General features: G+C 34.2%; 1 protein-coding gene across 2 annotated transcripts in view; it reads left to right on the top strand.

Moving 5' to 3' along the window:
- The window catches only part of TMEFF2 (transmembrane protein with EGF like and two follistatin like domains 2), a 237,046-nt gene that overhangs the window by 37,892 nt on the left and 171,455 nt on the right, over positions 1–27,699 (top strand). The gene's annotated exons all lie outside the window — the stretch shown is intronic.

Raw genomic sequence — 27,699 nt, 5'->3', positions numbered from 1 at the left:
AAATCCTCCCAAGCGTCAGGAAGGGAAGGTTGACAGTAACCTCCCTATACCATAATATTCATATTCAATATCCTGGAGGTTGTCAGGGAAAGAATTTCATAACTATCTTATCTACAGCCTCCTATATAAACTGCATCTTGGTCCATTAATCTACAAATTAGGTTAAAGAACAAATGGGAATATTATAAAATCTCTAAGTGAGACAAGACTCTCAAGTGTGACCTTAGGAAAATAAGTTAACAACATTCAACCTTCATTCCTTATCTCCAAAATGAACAGTCTGGACTAATATTCCCAGGGATCCCAATGCATGGTCTGAGAGTTCTGTGTACTCTGTGAAATAAAGAACATTTAATTCTATAGTTATGGTATATGCTGGTTTAGAGGTGAGAGAACACTTCAAGTGTGATTGTTTTACAACTGCCAAATTCAGAATCAGATTTAAGAACTGTGATGTACATGTTTATTTTTAAGAACTCTCATGGCCTGCATATTTCTGGAATATGTAAGATTTGTTACTGGTGTGACGGAACCAGTTTATAAACAGAAACCTGCTACTTAACAACAAGGTACCAAGGTATTTAGCTTTTTAATCAATAAAAGTAGTCAAGACTACCAAATTTTTGCAGAGCAATTTGTGACCTGGGTAGGCAGTAGGATTGAGGACCTAAGCTCTGAAGTTTGAATTCTGGTGCTTCCACTTCCTAACTGAAACATCAGGCAAGTGAATTCTGTCCTCTGTGCCTTAATTTTCTCACTTGTAAAAACCCTTCCGCTTTTTAGAACTCTCTTGAAGAGTAAATGTGTTAATGTACACGTAGTACCTAGAATAGTGCCTGGTATGTATGAACACCCATGAAATGTTACTTATAATTAACATTTTGATAAAAGGATATTTATTTTAATTTAAGAAGGTATGAATTAATGAATAAAATAAGATTGAAGATACCACTAGATCTCCAGTGCCAACCTAAATACCTGACTCAGATTAGGTATTCAATAGATGCCTTGTTGAATGAATAGGTCAAGTCAGTAATACTGAAAGCTCTATATCTTGTTCCTTTCCCAAACATTCCACTGTATTTTAATGTTTCTTATGTTCAAAAGCATTACTGCATAATGCTATAAATCATATAAAATGAGTAATAAATAACAGCTTTGATGTCTAGACTCCAGTTCCAGTTCTTCTGTGCTATGTTAAGGAGAAATATCTCAAAATCTTAGACAATTTTCTGTGGAAACAAATGTTAGGCCTTATTTTTTAGGGTTAAAACATCAGACCGCTACTTATTTAGACATTTCATGGCTCTTGGCAGTTCCTTTGTTACACCAGTAGCTCTATTGATCCAGCTGTTGCAGTTGCTACTTGGGCAGCTGCTGGGCAGCATTGCCAACTGCCTCGGATGGTTTTAAACTGATTTCAGAGAGAAAACCTACTCAGGAATTCCAGAAATACTTATAAGCCTCCTTCCTCTCTCGTTCATTTAGAAGCTATGGTCTAGAACCATGGATTTCAAATTCAGCAATCCTGCCCATCCGGCTACAAGTTAATGCATATCTCAAAAATCTTACATTCATTCATAGTTTTATTAATAATCATTCAGAATTAGAGATATGTTTTAGAGATATGAATTAGAGATTTTTGCAGTTCTTATCTTATTTTACTTAAAAGCCTATGCTTTCTCCCCTACTCTTTCCCACGCATTGTTCCCAAGTCACTATTGAGTTGCCAGAGTGACAGGGACAGCCACTTTAGTTAATGAAATTAAGTTATTTCTCCCAGTAGGCTCTAAGTAAAAAACATGCTGATATGTCAGGTACATTCCAGCTTTATGCTAATTTAAATATTTATTTTTGTCTAAATGATTTTATTGGAAGTGAAGCTTGAAAAACTGGGAACGGATTAGCCAATGAGTGGACACTTTTTCTTAGTAGAAAAAAGTACTGGTATCAAATTTAAAGTTCTCAAGAAAGGTCTGCAAGTTTTGCATGAAGATCTCACAGGCTTTCTAGAAGGAAAGAGGAAAACAACCCAGCTAGACATTTTCTGACCAACAGACAATGTTTCAGGAACCTGTTGGAATAGAGGAAGATACTACCCAAGTACCACGGGTGAGAAGCAGGGTGGTCTTGAAAATCAGCTGGGCACAGGGTGTGGCTGAAGTATTCCCATCCTCATTGGGGTATCGTATTGTGCTTCACTGCTGTTGTGGGGTTGGAATCCCATCAGAAATGACTCCTTAGAGAGTGAGTGAACAGTCTGCAGATAAAATAAAGAAAAAAAAAAAAAAAAGAGAACAGAACATAACTGCTATTAGTAATAGGAAGTTTCTTAAAGTTTAGGTGCATTATTGGAAAAGAAATGCCACTTTATTTGTTGACCCCAAATAAATGAATTAAGTACCAAATCAATTAAAATTGTCACAAAGTTCTGCCTGTGGTCCTCATAAGAGACACAGGCATTGACATAGTTTCTAAATAAAAACTCTCCACTATTCTTGATCTGTTGTGTTAGAAGCATAAATGCCAGTCATGTCTGAATCAGAAATTTAAATTTGCATACTTATTGCACTAATGTAGAAAGTGTTCAGGTCATCATTAAGTCCTCACTCAATGCATCCTCTCAATCAGAATGATCTTGTATACCAAGCTCTATAACCAAACCAGCACAATCCATTAAAGACAGATATTATTGGGTATTCACTCCTTGCCCTCCCCTCCAAACCTCCACATCATTTCTAATGAGAATAGTTACAAGCCTTAGTTCTAAGTACTGACAGGTAACAATGCCAAATTTGGACCTTTTCTTTTATAGTCTTTTACTCCTATAGTCATAGAACACAAAGGAACCACTGTGAGCACTGTGTCATTTTCAAAAGCAACCATGTCACTAACTGATAATAGTTCATACAATTAGCATTTCACTTAATTCCTCTGCCGTCACATTTAAGATACAAATACTATCTTCCATTCACCCACCCCTCCATATTCCATAATATAAGCTGAATACGAGCTGCTTTTGATAAAATTGTATCTCAAATGAAAAAACTATTTTATGTTTATTTACTAATTGAACCTGTGACAACAGTTCTGGTGCATTCTGAAACAGGCATCAGCCACCTCATGCATATTTGAGTACCATCAGCACTTCATCCCTATTTGATGATACATATTTCAAGCATTAGAATGTATGTTGGCATCTGAGACAGATCAGCATCTTTCAAAACAGAAAACAAACACTGTTTATACCTTATAATATATATTTTTCATATCACAGATGTTGATTTCTCTCCCAGAAAATACAAGAATGGTAGATCAACTTGTGTTAACTATGTGAGTTATGTTTGAGTGTTGATTATAAATAGTCCCATTAGAATGTTGCATGGTTGGCAAAATACATGATAGCACTGAGTTGACCCTGTTGCCTGGTCATTGGTCCACATCAGTGACTGCACAGAAGTGGTGATGCCTAAGCCAATATACATTGGTGAATTGGTTGTTTATTATTATATTTACAGATGTGAAATGGATATAGGTAGCAAAAAAAATGCAGTGAGTATAGATGCAAAATTATCTGTGGGAATAGTTCTAAATCCATGACCTTTTAAAAATAGTGCCATTATTGAGGTATATCATACTTCATAAAATGCATTTGAATTATTGATAAGATCTAGCATTAAATACTGAACATATAATTTGATTTGAACTACCTTTTTCCCATATCTAAGATGTATTTCTTTTATAAAAGGTTAATATATCTCTTGAGGAATTAAACTAATTCTGAGATTTATTAAGGTTGTCAAGAGTGGTCATTCAAATATTTAGATGTAGGATCCATATTGACTATTGAAAAATTTTCTTAATTAACATTTCCCATTAGATTCAATTAGATATCAAATTAAGTAATACTTTCATGTATGAGGTTCTAAATCTTATGAGTTCCAATGTAGATTGACATGACCATCTTACAGTGCTAACATAGGGTTTTGATTAACTATATTCTGAGTATAGTTGTATTTGCTAATAATAACAGAAAAAAATTTTCAGCATTCTCAATTTTTTAACATGAGTGGTCTGTAAGTTATTTTGGCAACATTTTAGTATGTATTAGACAAATACAGTCCCTATATGAAATAAAAGTTATCATCAAGATCAAGTGACATTCAGTTAATTAAATAATTCCCAGTTATCTAACTTATAATCTATGCTAATTTCATGGTTTTATTAAAATAGATGACCATCTGTATGAAATAGGTGCATATATTACAAAATTGGTGGCTATCTCCTTGTGCAGGCACCATACTAGTTACTTCATAGACAACATTTTTATAGTTCTTACAACAGTGAATAAGGATTTTTACGATTGTTAAGTTGAAAGCTCCATTGAGGCCAATGAATTTGACTCATTACCTTCATAGCATGATCAAATCTGTTTTGTATGACCCTCTTGCATTGTATGATGTCCAGGTTTCTCACTTGCTTAATTTCAAAGTTAGACTATTGTAGTCTATTGTAGCAACAATACCAGAAGAACTTTTTGCCTATAAAACATCCTAAAAGGAAATCTCTGATTTAGTGCAGACTTCAGTTTTTTGAAAATTGTAAGATTTTGGAGTGAAGACCTACCGCTGATAACCAAGTCTTGCATTTAGTTTTTAAAATACAAATGGCAACTATTCACCATCACACACAGTCACTCTAGTACTGTCCTGAGTTAGGCAACCCAGATCACAGAGTTATGCATGAAATGAAAATTGGCAGCAATCTTGGTGCACTCAGTTTCTGATTATGCATGAATACATTATTCTTTCATGAGTAACACATGCATCACTGTATTACAACCCCAAAATTTCTATTGTAGGCCCTCTGGCCTGCTTCTCCCCTGAAAACATCCTCCTCAACCACTCTAGAAGTCCCCAAGGACATGACTCACAAGATCTCCAATAGCAACCCTCAGGCAGTGGGAAACAGCTACCATTTTGTTCCTTTCTGGCCCAACTTCCTTTGTTTGTATCGCTCTGGAAGGCAGGTGCATACCTACTCATCTTAAGCTACAATCAGGCACTGCCACCTGTGAATACTCTCTCATAGTCAGATTGTGTAAATACCATTTCCCAAAAACCCCTCTATAGGAATGAGGTACATATCTTCTTTCCCACTGTGTTGTATTCTCTGATGATAGTCCCAAAGTGTTGGCACCTCCAAGTGTCAGAGAAAAGTTTGTATTAGAACAGTTTACTTCTTGCTCAGTTTCTCTTCATACCGCTAGAGAATTGAATTTGAAATTTTTCCTCCAAATTCCAATGATCCCTTCTTTGATATTCATCATTTAAAAATTAAGAAAACAAAACAAAACAAAACAAAACCAAAAACCTAAAACAAACTCAGGTTTCCCAATTTTCCTAAGAGGTCTTTCATTAGCAAATAATTGGGTTCAGATATCTCAAAATTCACATGTGAATACAGAACTCTTAATTTTTCTAAGCAATTCTTCATACAATAGCCATGATGATAACTTTAAATGTAATGGACCAATGGTTCGCAAATGTGACTAAACTTTGGAAACACTGGAAAGTTTTAAAAATAATTGATGCCCAGTTTCTTAATCAAGATAATACATCACTGCAAAAGAGGGGGGAAAATTCAAAAGAAATAATATTGTGTGATCTATCTCATGCTTAACTTTCTAAAGAGAACAAAAATGTAAACTAGACATGCTAAATTCAACGTTTTCTCTAAGGCTATGGAATAATGAGGAGGACTTGCAACTGAAGACAAAGGAGAAACTGAAGGGTGGACTGCTAGGTCGGAGATTCTTGCCCCTACTCTACTTGTTCCCTAGGCATAATTAAAAAGAAGCTTTGAGATACCTTCTGCGTAGAACTTGGAGTATGTCCTCAGGGAGCATTTTCAATGCCTTGACAGTGATGCAATTTAGGGAAAGTAACCCAAAGTAGAAGAGAACTGACAATGAGGAAGAGAACTTACATTACAGTGCAAGTACCTGCTCTGTATATTGCCATGGAATAACTGAACACCAAAAACACCCTGAAAGTTAGGTCTTTGTTTTTCACTCCTAGATTTTTCTTAACCATTGTAAAGTGCCTTCAACTGGGTGGTGTTGGTTTGAGAAGATGAATGTTTTTTCCAAAAGTCTGGATAAAGGCTTAAGACCAATGAATTGTAATACTTTCCACATTGGCCTGTATTATCGTCTTCAATTTCATTCTTCAGTGTTCTATAATTTTCACTGTAAAAGATCTTTCACCTCTTAGATCTATTCCCGCGTATGTCTTTTGGAGGCTATTGTGAGTGGAATTGTTTTCCTGATTTCTTTCTCAGCAGATTCATTATTGGAGTATAGGGAACCTATTGATTTTTGTATGTTGACATTGTAGTTACTTTGCTAAATCTGTTTATCAGCTCTAGAAGTCTTCTGATGGAGTATTTTGGGTTTTCTAAGTATAGAATCATGTCATCAATAAACAGAAGTAATTTGATTATTTTTCTTTTACTCTTTGTATCTTTTTAGTTTCCTTCTCTTGCTTTATTGTTCTAGCTGGGGTTTCAAGAACTATATTGAATAGAATTAGTTAGAGTGGACATCCCATTCTTGTTCCCAATTTTAGAGGAAATGCTTTCAGTTTTTCTTTTGTTAAGTATGATGTTGATATTGAGGTAAGTTCCTTCTATCCTCAGTTTCTTCAGTGTTTTTAACATGAATTGGTACCTGATTTTGTAGAGGCTTTTTCTATGTCTATTAAAATGATCATGTGATTTTTTTCCTTAATTCTACTTATGTGATGAATTAAATTTATTAATTTGCATATGATGAACCAACCTTGCATCCTTGGAATGAAACCAACTTGATCATGGTGTACAATCTTCTTAATGTGTATTTGAATGCAAATTGCTAGTATTTTACTAAGAATTTTTCTGTGTTCATCAGAAATATTGGCCTGTAGTTTTCTATCCTTGATGTGTCTTTACCTGATCTTGGTATCATTGTGATACTGGCTTCATAGAATGATTTGTGGAGTGTTCTCTCCTGTTTTCTTGGAATAATTTGAAAAGCTTTGTCATTAGTTCATCTTTAAAGGTCTGGTAGAACTCAGCTGAGAATTCATCTAGTCCTATGCTTTTCTTAGTTGGGAGGCTTTTTATTACTGCTTCAATCTTGTTGCTAGATACTGACCTGCTGAGGTTCTATATCCTCTTGGTTCAATTTGGGTAAGTCATATATGTCAGGAAATCTATCAATATCTACTAGATCTTCCAATTTATTGTGATGTATGTTTTCAAAATTGTTTTTGGTGATCATCTGAATTTCATCAATCTCTTTGATTACATATTCTTTTATATCTCTAATGTCGTTGATTTGGGTCTTCTCTCTCTTATTTTTTTTATTAGTTTGACTCAGTGTTTATCAGTCTTGTCAAAGAACTAACTCTTTGTTGCATAGATCCTTTGTATTTTTTTAAAATTTTCAATTTCATTAATTTCAACTCTATTTTTAATTATTGCCCATCTTATACTGGGTCAGGAAGTAGTACTGGTTTGTTCTTGCTTTGCTAGGACCTTGAGATGTAACATCAGATTGCTTATTTGAGATCATTCTGTTTTGTTTTTCATTTTATTATGTTGACAATGTTGTAAACCTTCCTATTAGAACTCCCTTCATAGTATTATTGTGATTTTAATATGTAGTATCTCTCTCATTGGTTTTGTCCCCTGATTTTTTTTTTGTATCTTTTTATTTCTCTCCTAATTATTTTTCTCTGACCCATTCTTCGTTCAAAAACATATAGTCTCCATTTGTTAAAATGGTTTGCTTTTAATCTTGTTATTGATTTCTAATTGTATTCCATTAAAAAAAAGCAAAGGAATAGTGTGTTTTCTTTATTGCTTGTGTTAATTTTCAATTATTTTTCAACCTTATGTAGATTAACAAGATAAAATTTAGAAATGGTGCATGGCAGTAAAACATTGATTTCAGAGCTTTACATAGAATTTTTCTGGATGGGCCTTCCAGACCTATGAACTCTAGATAGAAGTTGTACTGAACAAACGTTGAACATTAACCATGAAGTTACATTACTATTTTGCTTTCATTAGGTCATGTGTTTAACAATATATAGGTTTAATTCTAACTGCATGATATTATGCAATCATAAGTACAAGATGCTCTTGTGACTCTCTTCTCTTTGGAGCCTGTGGTTCCAACTGATTTCACCATGTTTTTTTTTTTTTTTTTTTTTTTAAACTGTTGCTATGGGGATCATAGTGTATCCGTTACTATCATTACTGTAAGCTCCAATTCAGAGTAAATTTTTCTGGTGCAGTGTGAAATTCACAGACTAAACTTATACTCTGAACTTTAGTTTAGGGCAGTTTTTAGATTAAACATATATCTAATACTTCCTATCTGTTTTCTGGGTTCAAAATTCCATTGCTTCAAATATTAAACCACCCCCAGAAGTGTGTTATAAGTATGACTCTCTCACAGAGAGAGGTCACAAGTGATGTTTGAACAATAGACCAAGCATAAGTCGAGCTTTTTTCTTTAATTTGTTCTTTCTCTCCCCTTGCCATGCGCGATTCTCTTGTTCTTGTGTACACACCCACTCATACATATTTTTGGAGGCAGAAGAGCACTGCTTGCTTTTGTGAAAATTAAATTGCAAAGGAAAAAAAATATGGATGTGGAATTGAAATACACTCATCAGACTAAAGAAGTGCCTCTGAAGAAAGTTTTTACTAAATGTTCTAAGAGAAGCAGCTCCCTTCTCCTTAAGGCCTTTTGCATGAACCCCTGGACCTTGCAATCCACCAAAACATACTAGACAATGAGCAAGATTTGAAAGCAAAATCAAGGGCCTGAAAACTGTAGTCACTATGTGATTAGTAGGTTGTCATCAAGAGAAATGGGGGGGCAAATAAGCCATTCTCCTGTTTTCTTTTTTCTTTTTTTTTTTTTTTCTCTCCTGTTTTTGTGGCTTTCTTCTCATTCTGAAAACGCTGGAAATACCATGGGACTTAGAGACCTCATGGACATAGAAGATAGTCTAAAAACACATTTGTTTAAAATTTTTAAAAAGCCATCCACTCTAGAATTTGTCTTCTTTTGAGGTAATCTATTACATGAGGCTGCTGTAATTTGGCTTTCAGCAGTAACAGCTAGTTATGCCAAAAATGGATCATAAATAAAGTCTAGACAAATGCAATGTTTTTATTCCAGAGGCAGCCAGCAGATGCTTTGTGTAACCTGCACTCTCTCCCTGGCCAGATTAATTTTGCACCATGCTTTTACTCTGTTAATGCCTTGGAACAAAACAAATTTAAAATGAGTTCTTTGACCTCTTGGATTTCCTCAGATGACTCACTGTAGCATTCTTCAATATTAATAAAGAGTAAGCTCTCTTTTTAAAGACCCTTCTGATAGTCAACGACATAGCACACAGCTCCTCAGAGGCAGGGAGATCACAGACAGAGTAACAACTCCTCCAGAGATGTTCTTCAATTGTCAGACTTTTCGAGCACTTCAGGTGTAGGAAGAAGGACAATGCAAAGATATATAGACCTAAAACAGAAATCTCAAGTGCTATCCATGAACTTTGGATCCAATATATGATTATAATTTCTGATAATCTCATCTTCCACTTGTGCGATAGTGGAAACTATAAAGCCCTTCAGATCTAGTACCTCCTTCTTAGAATGGACCTCATACTTAGACAAATAGCACTGCTGCTTCTCCAAATAGAATAGTAACAGAGTCATAAAAATAAGGATATTTTTTTCTTTTTGAGTGAACTAATGTATGACTACTATTGAAAAGAGCAAAAAGATTAGTGGCCTTGTCCTTGAAATAACCCTATTTGACACTCCATGCAACCTAAATGTAAGCATTAGCTGAAGGGATTGTAGGAAATATGATTGAGCAGTTCTGCCAGCCTCCATAGACAGATTTGCCTTAATTGAGGAACAGGCATTACCAATGAATTTTTATGAGTTTATTTATTCTAGAATTTTTCATCATAATGCAGTTTATTATATTAAAAATATATATATGTGACAACTGAAGCAGTTTTTTAAAACAAGCATTAATACAAGACCATATCTATTTGTACCTTAAGAACATAAGGCAGAAAAGGAAAACTATTTACTACTGGAAAAGTCATAGCCATCCATAACTAATGTCTATGGTGTTGGAAGCCAGGGAAATGCGTCCATGGAACCCCAGTCAAGTAGTTGGGTCAATGATAAGGAAATGGAACACTTGGTTGAAATTGGATCAAGATGAAGCATAATAGGTTATAAATTCCTTTCAAAGGATGATTGAAAATAAAATATGAAGAAAGATAGCTGTGGTACATTCCTTGTACTTATAAGTTCGTTAAACTACTGTTTGTTACTTCTAGTCTGGTATCCACCTGAATATATGGATGCCCATTGTGTTTTATTTAGTCTTTAACTATTAGATACAAGTCCATATTATTAATATATCTAAAAGAGTTCCTGCTTATTTCTCTGACTACTGATATAGATAATTCTAGGAAGAGAAGTATTAAAAGTGATTTTAAACAGATGATGACCCTCAAAAGCAGCAACCTAAAGTGGAGTCTTAATAATGATCATTTTTATACCCAGAGTATTTTGATGCCTCTTAATATGTTACTCTGTTAAACATAAAAATTACCTCTGAGGTCTTGAAAATTAAAATGAATGCTTACGTTTTCTTTATTGTAGTTATATGTGTGTGTGTGTGTGTGTGTGTGTGTGTGAATTTTCCAGAAAAAAAATTCCCCTGCAGGCTCATAGGGAACCAGCATTTCTTAGCTCTCAATAGTCTATACATTGGAAAAGTATTTCAAGAGTAATCACCAAGACAGTAAAATGGTTTTCTGAGATGAGTTTCTTTAACCAGTATTTTCAATATGATTTACTGAAAGATATTAAATCTCTTTATAGATTTAAAAGAGTTGGTAGATAATGTGCAGTTGGGAAATAATTTACACACACACACACAAACACAAATTACAGGCTGTTGCTATGAGCTTTTATAAAGCTTACAAATTCGGAAAATAGGGTATTCACATTCTTTCAATGAATCAGAAATGTAGCGGTCCACATGACTAACCTGATGACTAAGCAGACACTTGAGAAAAGAGTTTGCAAATTAGGCTTTAGGGAAAATGCTTTCATTAGACTCTAAAATTTTAAAATAATGATCACTTAAAGTCAATGTGAAAAATTAATTAAAATATTTTAGGCCATTAATTTTCCTAGTCTCAGATCTTTTCCCCCTCAATGCTCACCCCATGTCTTGTAGCCCAACATCAAAAATATAACAAATATCAGAGGAACACTTTAGAAACCAAACCTGGAATTCAGTTAGTTATTTTTCCACATTTTTACTGACCAATGGCCTCTGTTCTCCCGAGAGTAATTTATTTTCTCTTACCTAGAAAGATTTACAAATTTTTAATACTTGTCGTTGAGATGGCACCTCAAATGGTGGCAAGCTTTATGTTATTTTGTCTTGGGAGTTATTTACATTTTTGTAAGTTTTTATGGCCTTATTTAGTGTATGCTGTTTTTCTGAGCTCATTCTCCTGCATGTCTTATGATAGTAAATGCAAAAGTAAACATGTTTTATTTCACCCACCTATTACCATGTGATATGGGACACATCTAGTCAATCAGTTCACCTAAGCAAATGGTAAGTTACTTTTCAATTTTTTCTCCTTTTTTCAAAGGGCACTGGCTTCTAAATGTGCCATATTAGGCATGATAAGAACAATTTTATATGGTTCTTAACCCATGTTGCTCACTCTTTTAAGTTCTATCGGCAAAATGAAACACTTAATCATCATGATAACCCTAAAATATATAGATGAGAACTGAGGCACAGAGAGGTTAAGGGACCTTCCCAGATTGCACATTTAGTAAGTGGTTAAGTCAGATGTTGAATTTGAACAATAGCATCCAGAATCTGTGACCTTAAGCTGCTACTCTGTTCTCATACAGAAATTAACTTGTTTTCCCAGTTACAGCGAAGAGACATCCTCACAAGCTTATGTGAGATGAGTGCTTTTTCATTTTTATCACACAGTGAACATACTTTTAAAATGTTACATTTTATTAATGGAAATCTCTATGATTCCTACTATAGCATAGACTTTTAAAATGCTATGGCCAAATGTATATTAAAAGGAACATCTTATTTGAATTAAATTTCAACTTTGAAATCCTGGCAGTATGTTACCATATTCTTTTCTATAAAAAGAAGTTTGTACATATTTAAAGGTTTGTGCCATGAAAATAGATGCCACTCATTTGTACCATGCACAATAAGAATCATACATACATAAATATATATTTTAGTGAAAAGGTTAGATCAAAATCAGTTAATTTGGGAAAAATCAAGATCAAACTTCTTGTATTAAATAATGTTAATACTGAATAATTAATAACATGAAATATTTTTGTAGAATTTAGTGTTCTTTGTACTATGACTAGCACTATATAATCTGAACTTTTACATTCTTAGAAAATGAATTTTGTTCTCTTAAAAAATTTTTTTTTCAGTTTTTCCTACAAAAATATATCTTAGAAAATAATGGTCATTTATTTCTAGTATGCCAACAAATAATGGTTACTCAAATATTTTATTGACTCACCTTATTGAGAATCTCCCATATTTGCATTTTTGGAAAATTTCAAAAAAAAAAAACTCCCAAATATTGCATTAAATTGGTCATTATTTATAACGTTTAATAAGAAAGCCATATATGGTAACCTTTTAAACTCAGCATGAACAGAAGCATTATTCTCTGTGGAATAAGGCAATGTTAAAAAACAACAACAGCAACAACAACAACAACAAAAATGAACAAAGCAAACAATTCTGCGTTTGTCCTTAATACATTTGAATAAGTTGTTTAACATTTTGTGTTTTGCTTTCTCTCATTCCTGAACAAGGTTCAAAGTACTATCAAGTCAGTCTTGAAACAGACACACAGACAAGCACACATTAACTTAGTGCTGTGGTTATCTGCAAAATAAAGCACAAAATCGAGTTAAAAGAAGTGCAGAAAACAATTCAGTATAAATATTGTTAGAGGGGCATAAGCAGGCTAAAAGAGTTATACTTGGTTTCTGTTCCCACTGTTAACCATTATTAGGCAAAGAGAGTGGAGCAACCAGAGCAAACAGAAGATGGAATGGGAATAGAGAACACAAAACTGTAGAATCAAAATTGTTAAAGCATCAGATTAATTATCTTCTCTGTTCTCCAGTATTGTGCCTTTGACAATTTTAGGATAAGTTTATTTTTCATACTAACCCTTGAAAATATAGAAATAGGAGGAAAAATTACCAAGTGATATTGCACGAAGGAAATTAAAAAATGGAGAGAGCAAAATGGTGATTGTGACAATTTCTGGAAAACTATGAACCCTCATGAATAAAAGTTCTCCTTGGTGAACTTCAAAACAATAAATAAAATTCAAAACAATAAATAAATAAAATAAAATTTAAAAACCCAGGAATTATATGTTTTTCTTACTAGATAATATGAGATTCATTATTTGGTTTCGAATATCACCTGAGATCTAAAAATAACCCAGCACTATTTGCACTGATATTTTTAATGTAACTACTTGCATATATCTAATAAATGTCTAAGTGGACTATGTATTGGCATAACTAGGAGCAGAATTTTATGAAATAAAAAGTCAAGCAAAATAAATAGCTTTGTGTGCATTTGATTTTCACTCTAAATTAGAAAGGACTATTAAAGATATCACTAAGAAGAGACTGCAGGTCCTATATCTCTTTGACAAAACCACTTGATAAATGCAGAGAATGATAGAGGAAGGTGTCTCTACCACTCAGAAATTAACAAAAATGTGTGCTTGTCATGGGGATACTTAAATTACAGAAAGAAATAAATCAGGAAGTTATGAATGTAATTAATTTTTCTTGAAGTTCAACTGATGCAAGGTAAAAGCATATTATGTGAATGTCTAGCCATCCGTGATATTAAAAAAATGAATACCAAATTTGCAATATATGTAAATTAGGCAAATTTTGTCATTGAAGTTCACAGCAAATACAATAAAAGTGTAGTTACTCAGTGATGAATTTAATTTTCTCATGTGTTTTTGCATAAATAAATAAATAAATACCCACATTTATAAAAATTGCAAGCTTACTTTTGTTACTTTTTACACTATTTAATAGGAAAAAAATAAATCAAAGAGGAAGTAATAGCCCACATACACCCAAAGAAACCTAATGTATAAAAATCGCTATGGTGCTGAGCAGCAGGCCACACCTTCAGGGTGGAATTTGAGCAGCTTTGAAATGCCCACTTCTCTTCTAATTCTAAATTAAACAGCTCCTCCAGATTAGATGAGGGAACTGGATCAAGCAAATAAGTAAATAATATGGGTGTCTAAAAAATTAGAAATGGGGACTGTCCATGGTATACTAAAGAGCTTGTGCTTTGTCTAAATGAGAAATTAACAATTACAGTTCATTTCTCTAATAGGTGTCCTGCATGAATTTGTATTCATATATGCTAGATCTTTTGATTTTTCATTAGAACCAAGATATTGAGATCTTTATGCAAAACTTTCCAATTTTTAGATGTGGACCAAGGATAGAAAATATTTCAATCATCCAGTGGGCCACCAAAGAACTATTGTCATTAATAACTTGGTGATTTTTCTTACAGGTCTTCATGTAGAATTGTCTTTAATAAGTAGGCTGAAAAGGATCAGTTGGGAATTTGCTGGTTGGAATCTTTTTGTAAGCTTGTTACAGTTCTTCAGTCACAGGTTCATGAACGTGAAACTGTCTTCTGTGTTTCATCAATGGAAGCTTCTAATAAACGATGGCCTCTTCAGACTGTAAGGATAAGCCTGCCTTTCATAAGGCTTCTTGATCCCAGGAGCACATTTCATAAATCCTTCCTATCAGTTCTTGCATTAAGGCCAAGGATATTTTTTTAAGGTAACAGTTGTTTTTGTTTCACAGTAGAAGTTCGTTTAGCCTCCAATAAGATAATTTACTAATTGCTACTCCTGTCACTGACCAATCTTCAGACTGAATTTTAGCCATTACAACAGCAAAGAGTTTATTTTTCTTTGTGATATTAATTAATGCAAACACATTCTTTCATGAGTTTAAATGATCCTTATATAAAGGATCTTCAGATTTGCAAGCTGTATTTTCATACGATATCTCATTTTTTATCATAGATAGAGTGAAAATACCTGTAAATCTCTTCCCTTCCCCTTTTGACTTTACAAAGCAGGTATTTCAAAAATATCTGAGCAGATTCCTTTCTTACGTTCCCTGGAAAGATCCCATTGACTGAGAGTTACAGATATGTTTATGACATATTATCACAATATTATAACGAATTCTTGATTCTATATCATATTTTCACATATAAACCTAGGAAGATTAAGTGAGAAAAAGTATATAAAAAGCCTCACATAGGGCCCTGGAATATAGATGAAATGCAACTATCCTTAGTTATCTCTAGGCAATCTATTTTCCAAATACACCTGTTATATCCAGTTTATTCACCTATGCCATTTTCTAACACATCATGTGTATCATGGTAATTTCACACTCCAACCCAGGATCCTATCTGCCTATAGAACATAGGGCATAGCTTTCAAAACCCTCTCTAAGCCTTTTTTCATTGCTATTAGTTTAATAGATTGTGCTTTATCCAAACTAAACGACTTCCTGTGAGTTTCTCTCTCAGCTTCATATCTTTGCTACAATGTCTTATATATCTGTAATTATTTTACTCCCTCTTTTTCTTACCAGTTATATCTTATGAAAGCCTTATACATCCTTGTAACCTAGTGTGGTTGAATATTTTCACACCTCTAAGTCATCCCATGCTCTGCTTAGAGCACTTGCTGGCCTTTAGAGTACTTCCCTGTAAGTCTCATGCCTTAACACTAATGGAGTACACATCTCAAGTCCATTGCAAGATAGCAAATGTTTAGGATAAAATCTTTATCCATTTACTTTTATTATACCCAAAAAAGGGGAAGGCTATCTTCCACATAGGTTGTCTTCCATTAAATGTTCAGTAAATATTTATTGGATTGAGTTATTAGAAGTTACAGGGGTCATTAAGACTAGCTTCCCATCGGGTTCAAAAACCTCTTCTACATCTTCCCCAGCACCCTGCTTCTGGCCCAAACATATGGAATCTAATTAATTCATGACTTAGTGCTTAGTGTTTTACTTTGTTGGAGAAATGAAATTATTAGGAAGTTCTTTCTTATTTTGAACTGAAATACTCTCTTCATTTTGTTCTCACCTCCACCTGTGGAATTTAAATGTTAAAATACTACCCTTTTCCACTTAGCAACCTCTTAAATATTATTATAGTTCTTGCCCTGAGCATTTTCTTCTCATGGGAAACCTCAGCCACCCTTCACCCCCACATTCTCCTTTCCCTATTAAGACATTATTTCGGTCACCCTCTTTTAAAAATGCTACTTATTTCATCAGTTTACTTCTTTTAACAAGGAGTCAAAAACTGGGTGAAATGTCCTCTGAATGGCCTGACCAGTCCAGAGTGCTAGGAAAGATAATTTCCTTTGATGTGAACCCTGCATTCCTGTATTAGCCTACCTATAGCATTAACAGTCAAACCATGTGGTTGTCTTTTAGTGAGCTTCAACTCCTTTATCAAGTGCCTGCTATCTTCCAGGCACCGTAAGGAACTTTCACATATGTAATCTCAGTATCGTTTATAGTTGATTAAAACACCTAAGTCCTTGTCACAGGAATTGCTGTCAAGAAAAGATCTTCTAGCCTCAATGCAAGTCACTATTATCCTGATACTCATCTAGGACTGTTCATTTATCCCAGTAAAATTTCACTATGTTGACATTGTCTCACCTCTTATCCTAGTTAAATTTCATTATGCTGATTTTGCCCCAACTTTTTAGCCTGTCAGGATGATTTTAAATCCTGCATCTGGTGTCAAAGATAGTAGTCAGTTGTTTCAATTTTGAGTCAACAACAGAGTTGATAAGGATGCCATTTAGTTTCCAACTAAGATGTTGCTAAAAATATGTTGAAGTGAAAGGAGTAGAGCCAGGAATGGAAGCTTCCTCTCTAGACTCCTTCCTACTGATTCAGAATTAGAACCGCTAATGAAGGTTTCTTTTACAGGTACAAACTCTCCTCAGTGTTATGTCATTAATCCCCTATTCTTGTTGTAGCTACGTGGACTCCATGAAATATGGGACTGGCTTGGTATGCCTTAGTCTCAGTGTACTCTTGGTGTTTTTATGTATGTAGTTGTTAGTATATTCAAAGCTTACTAGAGGTTCCAAACTAATGGTTTGGGAAGGTCTTAGAAGAATTTTCAAGATTCAATAACCGTCTCACAGCACTGGATTCCATACTTCAACGTTTATCCCTTTGGGGAAATTGAGTCATTTTGCTCACCTCTAATCTTACTGAATTTCCTCTGCTCATCATCATTTCCCAGTGATTACCCAGAGTGATTTGTTTCACCTTTCAAATGTTATTCATTGGATTTGTACATTCATTTAAAGAGCCTAATGCTCTCATAATCTTTGCTTTTATTTTGTGCTTCAGTTACCTCTTGATGGTGATATCCTTCCTAATGTGAAGATAATTCTCCCAGCAGGGAGAAACAGAAGCAAACCACTATTTTGTCACATTTAACATTATATCATTTTGCCCAAGCAGTGATCATTTTAAAATATTTTTGTCCTGTGTTATGGTTTGAATGTGAGGTGTCCCCCAAGAGCTTGTGTAAGACAATTCAAGAAGGTGAAGAGGAGAAATGATTGAGTGTGAGAGTCTTAACTCAATCAGTGATTTAATCCCCTGATGGTAACTGAAGTGGTAGGGTGTGGCTGAAGGAAGTAGGAATTGGGACATCTTTGGGTATATATTTTTATCTGGCCAGTGGAATCTCTCTCTGCTTCCTGATCTCATATGAGCAGCTTCCCTCTGCCGCACACTCCACCATGATGTTCAGCCTCACCTTAAGCTCCAAGGAATGGAGCCAGGCTTCTATAGACTAAGACCTCTGAACCCATAAGTCCTTAAAAAAAGTATTCCTCCTCTACACTTGTGCTGGTTGGTTTCTTAAGTCACAGCAGTGAAAAAACTGACTCAAACACACTGAATATAGTGGTTTTATCATATATACATATACTTTATGTTCATTAACTTAAGGAAAAAAAAAACACTTTAGTGTCCTTCCTTAGTAAAGGTAAGAAGTATCAGATAATTTCAGACTTTGAGTCCTATTCTGAAAGATTGTTGCATCCCTTCTGTATTAATCCATGATTTTACGTTCTTCCTTTCATATTTTGTATAGGTTTCGTTTAAAACGGAGCTCATCAGAAAGAGAGCCCTAAGCAACCACACTGTTTCCTTGGATACAGATGCTCTTTATGTTCCTCGTCAGTATCATTTGTGATTGTATTGTCAGATTTTCAATTTCCGTTCTCCACCCCCTTTAGATTTTCTGTCCGTGAAACCCCGGCGGGATTATCATAGCTGTTGCTTCTTAAATGGTTTTTCAGTATCATTTCCTAAAACCCAGGGAAGACTTTAGTAGCCTTTTCATGGCTACTAAAATGGCATGGGTCCTTTTCTAAAAGTTTTCATTATTCCTGACTCAGGAATAAGCTTCTCTTTGCTGGTAAAGATTAAACCAATTATTTTGTCTTTATCCTGAGGAATGGTGTTTGATCAAGACAGCATAATAATCTCAGACATTCTCTGATAGGAGATAGGCTTTCTAGCAAAGGCCCAGGTGGTTGAAATTTTCCTTAAACAGCCTCTTTTTTTTGTATCATTTGTGTAATGTAACATTGGCAACCTGTGTGTACCTACTAGAAACACAAACTCAGAACCTCAAACCAGACCTGCAGGATCAAAAATTCTCAGTAATCTGTTTTAACAAGTCCTTGAGGTAGTTCTCCTGCCCACTACAGTTTGAGATCCAGTGTTGTAAGGCATCACTCATATCTTCTACCTGAGAATTTATGTTGACTCAGATATTTTCTGTGAATGGCAGAGTCTTCCAAGGAGATGCACATCTAACCAAATAGCTGAAAGTCCCTGCCTAGTCTACTGACTTATTTCTTTTGAACAAAGAGCCTTCTATATGGCATAGTTACCTTCAACACATATTGTGTTAATTGCAAGATAATCCAACTTCTAATGTTAAATTGCCAGTATTTCAAAAATTTTTTACCTGTCAGGTTCATCATACGGGTATGCAGATATCCAAGGCTTTCTGTGTAGACACTCATTCAGTATTACTTCCCCTTGAGAACTCACGGCAGCCTCTCTCCTGTGGTCTTGCCCCGCTATCACAACCCCCTTGTACTTACTCTCTCTGATCCCAGACTCCTGTCACTCTGAATCATTCCTCTATAAATGGAGTTAAAATGCAGCCCCAATTTCCTTGTTGGAAATTCCTTGATGTTTAAGTCTTCACTGGCATGTGCGCTCCTCTGTCACATCACTTCAACCACCCTCTCCAGACTTTGATCTCATGGTCCCTGCTGGGTAGCACACACTCCAATTCAACAGGATGGGACTACATGGTGTTTCCTAGACTGTCCTTCACCCAGGCCTCTCTTCATGCCCTTCCTTCTTCATGGCATGATATCTACCTTCATTTCCCTTGTTGAAACCCTTTACTTCATATTTCTGGGATATGACATCCTCATGAATCCTTTCCTACGTAACTTGCTTAGGTGTCATCTCCTCCTCTTCTTTGGTGAGAACACAGATATTGTCCTTCATGTGCCTACCTGGCACAGAGTATAGGGGTTTAGGCTTCCATGAATAAAAGACTTCTGGCTCATGCTTCATTCTTAACAATGTGTGAAATCTACATGTCATATTGTAACCACTATTTTTCTCCCTCCTAGATTTTTCTCAAATGATGTAGTTTATTTCACAGTGCCTAACAGAGGACCAAGGGTTTTACTTCCAAATACTTAAACTTAGTGATTTCATACAATAATGTACTCCCTTTTTGATGAAAGGGTTTTTTGTTTGTTTGGCTGATTGGTTGGTACTGGGAATTGAACCCAGGGGTGTTTAACCACTGAGCTACATCTCCAGCCCTTTTCAATTTTTTGAGACAGGGTCTCACTCAGTTGCTTATGGTCCCACTAAATTCATGAAGCTGGCCTCAAAACTGCAATCCTCCTGCCTCAATCTCCATAGTTTCTGGAATTATAGGTGTGTTCCACCACCACACGGCATGACGAAAGGGTTCTTGAGTGTCATGCTCTTTTGACAAGTCTAATGCTGGTTGTTCACCTTCGAATGACTCATTTCCACATGGTAACAAATCAAAAATAGCAATTCATAAAACTTGGCATTTAAACATATGACATAAATATGTGTGTGTGTATGTGTGTAAGAGAGAAAGGGAGAGACAAAAATGGAGAGAGGGAGAGAAGAGAGAAAAGGAAAAAGAAACAATTCACCAAGAATGATAAATCTTTGTAGGCTTTGAACATAAATGTCTTCAATGTTTCTTTCCTCTTCTGTCAATAATACTACCACACTCTATTTAAGTGAAAACATCACCTAATTAATGTAGGAAAATAATTATTTTATTCCACACTGATACAGAGGTAAGTGTGGCTTAATTTAAGAATTATTTCAAAAGTACCATGTATTTGGAGATTTGAGAGGTTTTATAAACCATAAAAAGGCGAGAGATAAGGAAACTGACTGAAAATAGGGGGAAAGGCTTAGCAATTAACCTTAGGATGAAGTATCTTTCCTTTCTTACCATTATCAATACATATTTAAGTCTTTAAATGGAAAATGACTTGTATTTAACCTTTATGATTCACAGAGCCATTTAATTGTAATTATAGCTAATCCAATTAAAGATGGATTATAATAACTGGTGAATTAATAGGTCATGAAATACTAAGTTTAATTAGTAGATTCCTATTTATTTTGAAAAAAGGAAAAATACTCTTTTTGATGATATAAAAACTCTTTATAATTTTAGTCTAAACTCAACATATTGAGGTTGCAATTATAAGAAAAGGAGGAGAGGGGATTGGGACAAAAACAGCAGCGGCCACCTGAAATTTGGAAAAAAATCTTAATTGCCAGTTTTGTTTTTATTGAATTTAAGGGTTTTATACTTCAATCTTGAAGGAAAAATTATGATAATTTTATTTCCTCTACTTCTGGACAAATTAAGATTATTGTTAATTCATCTACTCCAATGACAATAATCATAATAATTGTAGTATTAAATGACAATTTTCTTAAAATTACAAATCGTAATTCACTATAATATAAATCACTTAAAGATATTATGTATCTGTTAGTTTCATATTTAGAGAAATGAATGTAGTTGCAGTTAAATCAAACCTATGACCGGTGTTAGCATCATGTCAGATATTTTAATATTAATGTTTTATTTGTTTTTAGAAAAGATGGAAAAACAAACAAGAATAAAGGAGACTTAAAGAAATAAAGGCTTGGCATTGTAAATAATTCAACAACTAAAATTAAAGGACTCTTTTATGATATGAATACTGTAGATGACATAGCATGGTATCCCTCAGTCTTCCAGCTGTTCTTACAAGCATACAGAAAGAACTGCACTCCCATAATGTCCACATTAATGCCAGATCCTCGAATTAGAAAGTTCTGGAGCAGTATCAGCAAATCCCTTACCATAAGTATAAAATTTCTTTAACTCTATGCTACACTATTTTCATGTTTAATATTTCTGAAATCGAGTTACATCTTAAAATTGAAATGTAAGGATATATGTGGGGTCCTTAAGCCCTTGTTCCACTGCCATGGTAAATTTTTCTGGGTGGCATGAACTAAAGTGTTGTAATACTTCCCTCTAAAAGTCTCCTTTTCCCTCAGAGGGCCCAAGAACTACACACATCATAGTCAGAAGGCATTTCTCTAAGGATCATATTATCTAGTTAACTTTTTTTTTAAGCAAGCTTTTTAAAAGTATCAGGATTTCTCTCTTTCCTATCTTATAAATTAACTAGTGACATATACTTTTAAGATAACTAGCACTCTCCAAATAAGGGAATTGGTAAACATTCAAAAATAAGTCAATGAAAACCCAGAATATGTGATAGACTTTCAAGGAACCAATCCTGAGACCTTTAGAAAGACTCCAGAATTCCTAGCAGTTTTTTCAAGGATGAACCACATAGGTACACAGAAATATAAACTGGGACCAGAGCTACAAGACTTAATTTAGGAGCCCCAGGCCAGGCCAGGTTAAGATTACTCTGTGTTCTACACTCACATACGGGGCACTCAGGAATGTCTCAAAGGAAATATGTAGCTATTGAAAGATATACCATGGCAATATATATATCAGATACACAAATCACCCAGAATGCACCGCCTGTGCCACATGCTGGAGAGTTCCAGTCTTTCCTGAGGGATGCCAAAATGTGCTGCTGCAGCACTTGGAATAAAGTACATTTTCTGTGAGCAGCAACCTTCTCTGAAGAAATTGCTTTCTCGGTTAGCATTTGGAAGCTGCTGAGCAACCCATAATCAAGGTTTTCTTAATGTTGTTTTAAACAGGCCCATTATCAGAGTCACATCTCTCTGAAAACTTCAGACTTCATTACACTATTAGAAAGGAATTAACATATTGTACCTGATAAGCTTCTAGTCTATTCAGAAACTTGCTGCTTTGCTAATACTGACTATTCCAGCAATTTCTTCCTATTAAAAGTGAGTTGCACAAGAATAAAAATATGCGCTATTTGTCTACATTTTTCTGGAAATAAAAAGGCAACAGTTCACTTGTCCGGGTGTTTTCTGTCTATCTGAATTCAAGCAATTATTTTTAGCATATCTTTTTTCAAAATATATCTTTTTGTTGAAGAATTTTTAAAGGAAAATCATTTTAGGTATGTTTATAGTAGGTAACGTACAAAAGTAAATTTGAAGGAAAAATAACTTTGAAGGTTAGTGGTTTATTAGAATATTTCATGTGTCCACAATCTAAGTAGAAATTAAGAATATCATTATATTATGCTAATGCTGCATTGTTATATTGCCTGGCAGTTCTTAAATATTATTAAAATTGAAGGACTTAGAAAAAATGAAAATAAATGTATGTATAGACATTGAACGAAAATAGCAGTTTTAGCTTTTTGAAAGTAGGTTTTATCTGTAATGGCAAATTTAAAAAGAAACATTTGTGACAGATGCAATTTATTTGGACTTTAGTTTAATCAGTGAAAGGCTAAACTTCTATAAAAGACTGAAAATTGCAGTGATCTGAAACCTAAGGTTATAATGGCAATTCAGGATTGGAAATATTAATCATCACTATTTTGCATGGTAAAATTGTGTAACTTCTTGCTAAGAAATTCTATGAAAGAGTCCAGGATGACATACCTAAAACTTCAGTTTAATGTGTTTTCAAAGATAATATACATACCTTATTAAAATTAAAATTCAGATTAGATGACTTAAAAAAGAGGAAATTTTGTTGATAAGAAAACCTATAGTAGTTTAAGAGTTTCTATTATGCTCAGAATCCTTGACTAGAAAAAGAATGGCATAAAATAGTGAGCATTACTTTAAATGCTCAAGATTAATTGAACTAGCATATGTAGAACTCAGGTTAAAAGAGCTCAAGTTAAAAGCCTTTTAATTAATGTAAGACAAGCTTAAAATTACAAAATTGCACTACTGCCCAGTTTTTGACTTTAGACACAGTCAACTCTATTTTTTCTATTCTTTCTGGGCTGTAACACAGTGCTTCAACATTTGCCCCAAATAGCTGTTTTGTGCCGGAAAATCTCATTTCTCCAAAATAGTTAGAGGGACCTAGAATCTGGTTTGAATAAAAAATATTTATTGACTTTTTGAATGTTCCTTAAATGCAATTTACATGTTGGACTTAGAGGAGATATAGGAGAGAAGGAAAAAGGGAAACACTCTAAGACACAGGTAAAGATATCTTAGAATCTGAAGAATTCACACAGGTAAGGCTCTAAATTAGGTGCCCTGCGGTATTTAATGAACCCTATGCAATTTCCTCTATTGTTAGTCAATATTTGACCTCCTCTAAGTATTTAACAATTATACCTTGATGAACAATAAGTGGAAGTGAATTTTTCTTTGTTCTTGCTGATAGAGAATCATTTGAAAATGATCAGAAACCATTCAGATGCCATCGGTGCATGACTGCAGGAGAAGCTACAGTCTCTAATCTGTCAAGAGGCCTGGTGGATGGAAGGCCTGCTTGACACTAATGATCTCACTCATGAACTTAGCATTGCAGGTGTCAGAGTGAGAGTGTTTTGCTCCTCTTTTATTTACACATAATTAAATATGGTAGTTCCAAGTTATGTAGCAAAATAACAAGAATCCAAAACCCAAACCTAAAAGCATCTCCAATACTGATAACGATAAATAAATAGAATGGAAACTAAACAAATGAATGAATAAATGAATTGCCGAAAGTTGAAAGAGCAGATATTTTTCTAAAGCAACTAAACTAGGGATTTATTATTATTATTATTATTATTATTATTATTATTATTAGGATGCAGCTCCACCGAGTGAAGGAAAACAGGTTTTAGAGTGCAAACAATTTATGTTTTACTACCATGGGGAAGTTACTTGGTCCCCAGAGTATTAGTTTCTTTATTGTGTATTATTCTTGATTGTGAAGATGGCAAGAAGATTTTTGAGTAGAAAACAAGAAATAATTAAATTAGCAGGAGTCAATTCTCCTCTCCAGTTGCAAGTGTGTCTTTCCTCCTTCATTCCAAATGTCATTACCATAGAGTATCTAGAATGAATCAAGCTGTGACATGAAACCTCAAAAATCCAGTTGGCATCATGAGTTTAGAATTGAGTTTAAGACAGTTTTAGTTCTCACCTCCTATTGTTCCCATATAAATCCCGATTAATTTTTTTTATCTTCTGACATGTATCATACAAAATCTTTATACAAATATTTTAGTGTTTGAGATGCTTGAATAATTTATAAAATATTCTGTTATCCAGCTTGTCATCATATAGAATTTGCAAATATATTCACAAGTCAGAACATTTCCATAGGAAAGAGATGGTAAATAATGCAGATTGTACTTCTCCCACCTCCTCATTAATTAGCACAGCATATTAACGACCTATTTATGTATAACACAATATGCAACTGTATGTTGCATGAACAAAAATATTTTTTTCTAAAAATAGAAACAGTATTATTATTTTAACCACCATATGAATAAATACTTCACCATTTTTGCTTATTCATTTTGAGGAAGAACATTTTTAAATATCTGAATAATCCACTGCATTTTTCAATTTCATTTGGATGTATCTATGTTTACTCTTTCAATAAACTTCTATTAAACCTACTTTTATTTTTATTAAACCTACCTCTCAAAAATATTTTTTGCCTTAATGTAAATGAATCTAATAGCCTAAATTTAAATTTAAGAATATTTTGGTGACTTTAAAAATTAATCTCTTAAACACATTTATCATTGAATAAATAATCCTTTTAATAAAAGATATATAAATGAAAACAAAGCATCATTGATTATAACACACATATTACTAAAATGTATGTTTTAAAATTTACAAAATAGTGTACTTTATGAGAGTTGAGCTAAATGTTAGTTTTACTCAGAGTTAAAATAATAGCTAGAAAAGATCTATTTTGTTTATCTTCTCTCTGCAATGTGTATCTAACACTTGATATCTAGTTTAAAATAATGTTCAATTGGAACTGAGATAAGAAGCATTTCATAAACCTTCAGGATCCATTGCTTTCCAAATGTCTCCCCTTCCAAATGGGAAAACTTTTTAAAAAATAACTCTGTACTATATAATTTCCTACAAGTGATTTTGTTTGGGACACAGAATGGCAATGTACTTTTGTGGTATGCATCCCCAATTAATTAATGCCTCTTTTATGAGAAGTTGGGTCATGGCAACTTTTCAGAGGATATAATCCCTAGCAGCTAATGGTGAAGTGTTATTTCTGGCTATATAATAGATAAGAAATTAAGGGGTGCTACCATGCAAGAAGCAAACCGTTCTATAGAGTGACTGAGACCCCATCTTCAAAAGAGACATGCTTGGGGAGCAAGGAGGACAGATTATGCAGAATGAGACACCATTGACTTATGACAAACTTTGAAATATTGAAAGACTATATTTGTGTTTCTTCTCAGCTTTATGATCAATATGAATTACTCCTCTGTCCTTACATGTTTAAGCTCCATTTGCCAAGTGTCAGCCCAGAAACCCATTTTCTAGCTGCTTTTTCATGTTTTCTGTCATTTGAAAATTCTTGTGTGTGTGCAGTCTGTTTCTCGGAGGTTGGCCACATAAATTTGAAGTACATGCTGATCTTATTCATCCAGAAGATCCTGGCAGTTTCAGAACTGGTTAGGGAATCCAGATATTATTCTCAGGAGTCTTAATTTGACCCACAGAAGGTACTAAAGCATCCAGATCCATAGACAAAAGAATGGAGCATCCATCACTTCTGTCAGCCCTTTGTCAGGTGAGCCACAGAGCCCCGTTAGAATGTCCTCTATAGGGAGAAGCTTGACTGCATTCTCAGGTGAAGAAAAGGTGATGTAGTTTATAACTGCTGAGACAGGGGAGATGAAAAAGAGATGGATAAATCAGTTCAAATGAAGCCATAAATAGAAAAGAGCACGTACACTCACCCCTATGGTGCTGTACCCCACACCTCCTCCAATTTGCAGACTACACATTCATTTTCATAATGATTGCATTAATGCATGTTTATCTTAAAGTGATGGAAGTCAGGTGACTAAATTCAAATGCTGCTGGAAACGATTTATAACACAACAGCACTGCAGGCTCAGACTGCTTCAGTTAGGAAAGAGTGAAAGGTGCATTCAGAGGAGCAGCTGATCAGTTCTTGGCAGGCAGAGTACTGCTGAAGTAACAATTTGCAATAGTTTTACACTCCTGTCAGTGCCAGTTGGCAAACTAATGGAGATGATGGAATGAAAGAACAAAATGTCACAACAGAAAGGAGTGAGTTGAAAATTCAAACATTTTCTTATTTCTCATAATCCTGCTGAATCAAAATGAAATCAGTCTACAAATGAACCATCTCTATATTGAATAAAAGGCAACTCTGCACAGTTTTTTTCCAAGTAGGAAAATCGACTAACATTCTTGTGACCATTAGCTTGTTCAAAACATCATCATGATTTGTAAGAACTCAGAGAACTAGTTTATAAACAAGAATATTGATTTTTAAGAGAATAAGTTTTTGTTGAGAATAGCAATTGATACAGACATTGAAACCTTACATTAAAGATTCCCTTGTTGTGGTGCAGTAGAAATCAGTGCTAAGGTAGCAAGGTCAATTTTAAACTACTGTTTTGCTAATAGCAGATATAATGCTTTCCTTAAATATCTTTCGAATACTTATCATCTGAATTTACTGTACAATCTTTGCCCAACACCACAGAGGACACTATGAAAACCAACTCAATATACACATTCTAAATCATGTTTTTAACCTCAAAAATTTAGTAAGTGTTGTTTACTTCCTATGATTCACTTAATTTTAAGTGTCTTTGTAATCTAGAGCAATTATCTCAATTTTTGGCT

Source organism: Sciurus vulgaris, assembly GCF_902686455.1.
Source record: "Sciurus vulgaris genome assembly, chromosome: 3".
In the NCBI taxonomy this organism is placed as follows: domain Eukaryota; kingdom Metazoa; phylum Chordata; class Mammalia; order Rodentia; family Sciuridae; genus Sciurus; species Sciurus vulgaris.
Note: the sequence above shows the minus strand (reverse complement) of the source record. Positions and strands in the feature narration are given on the sequence as shown.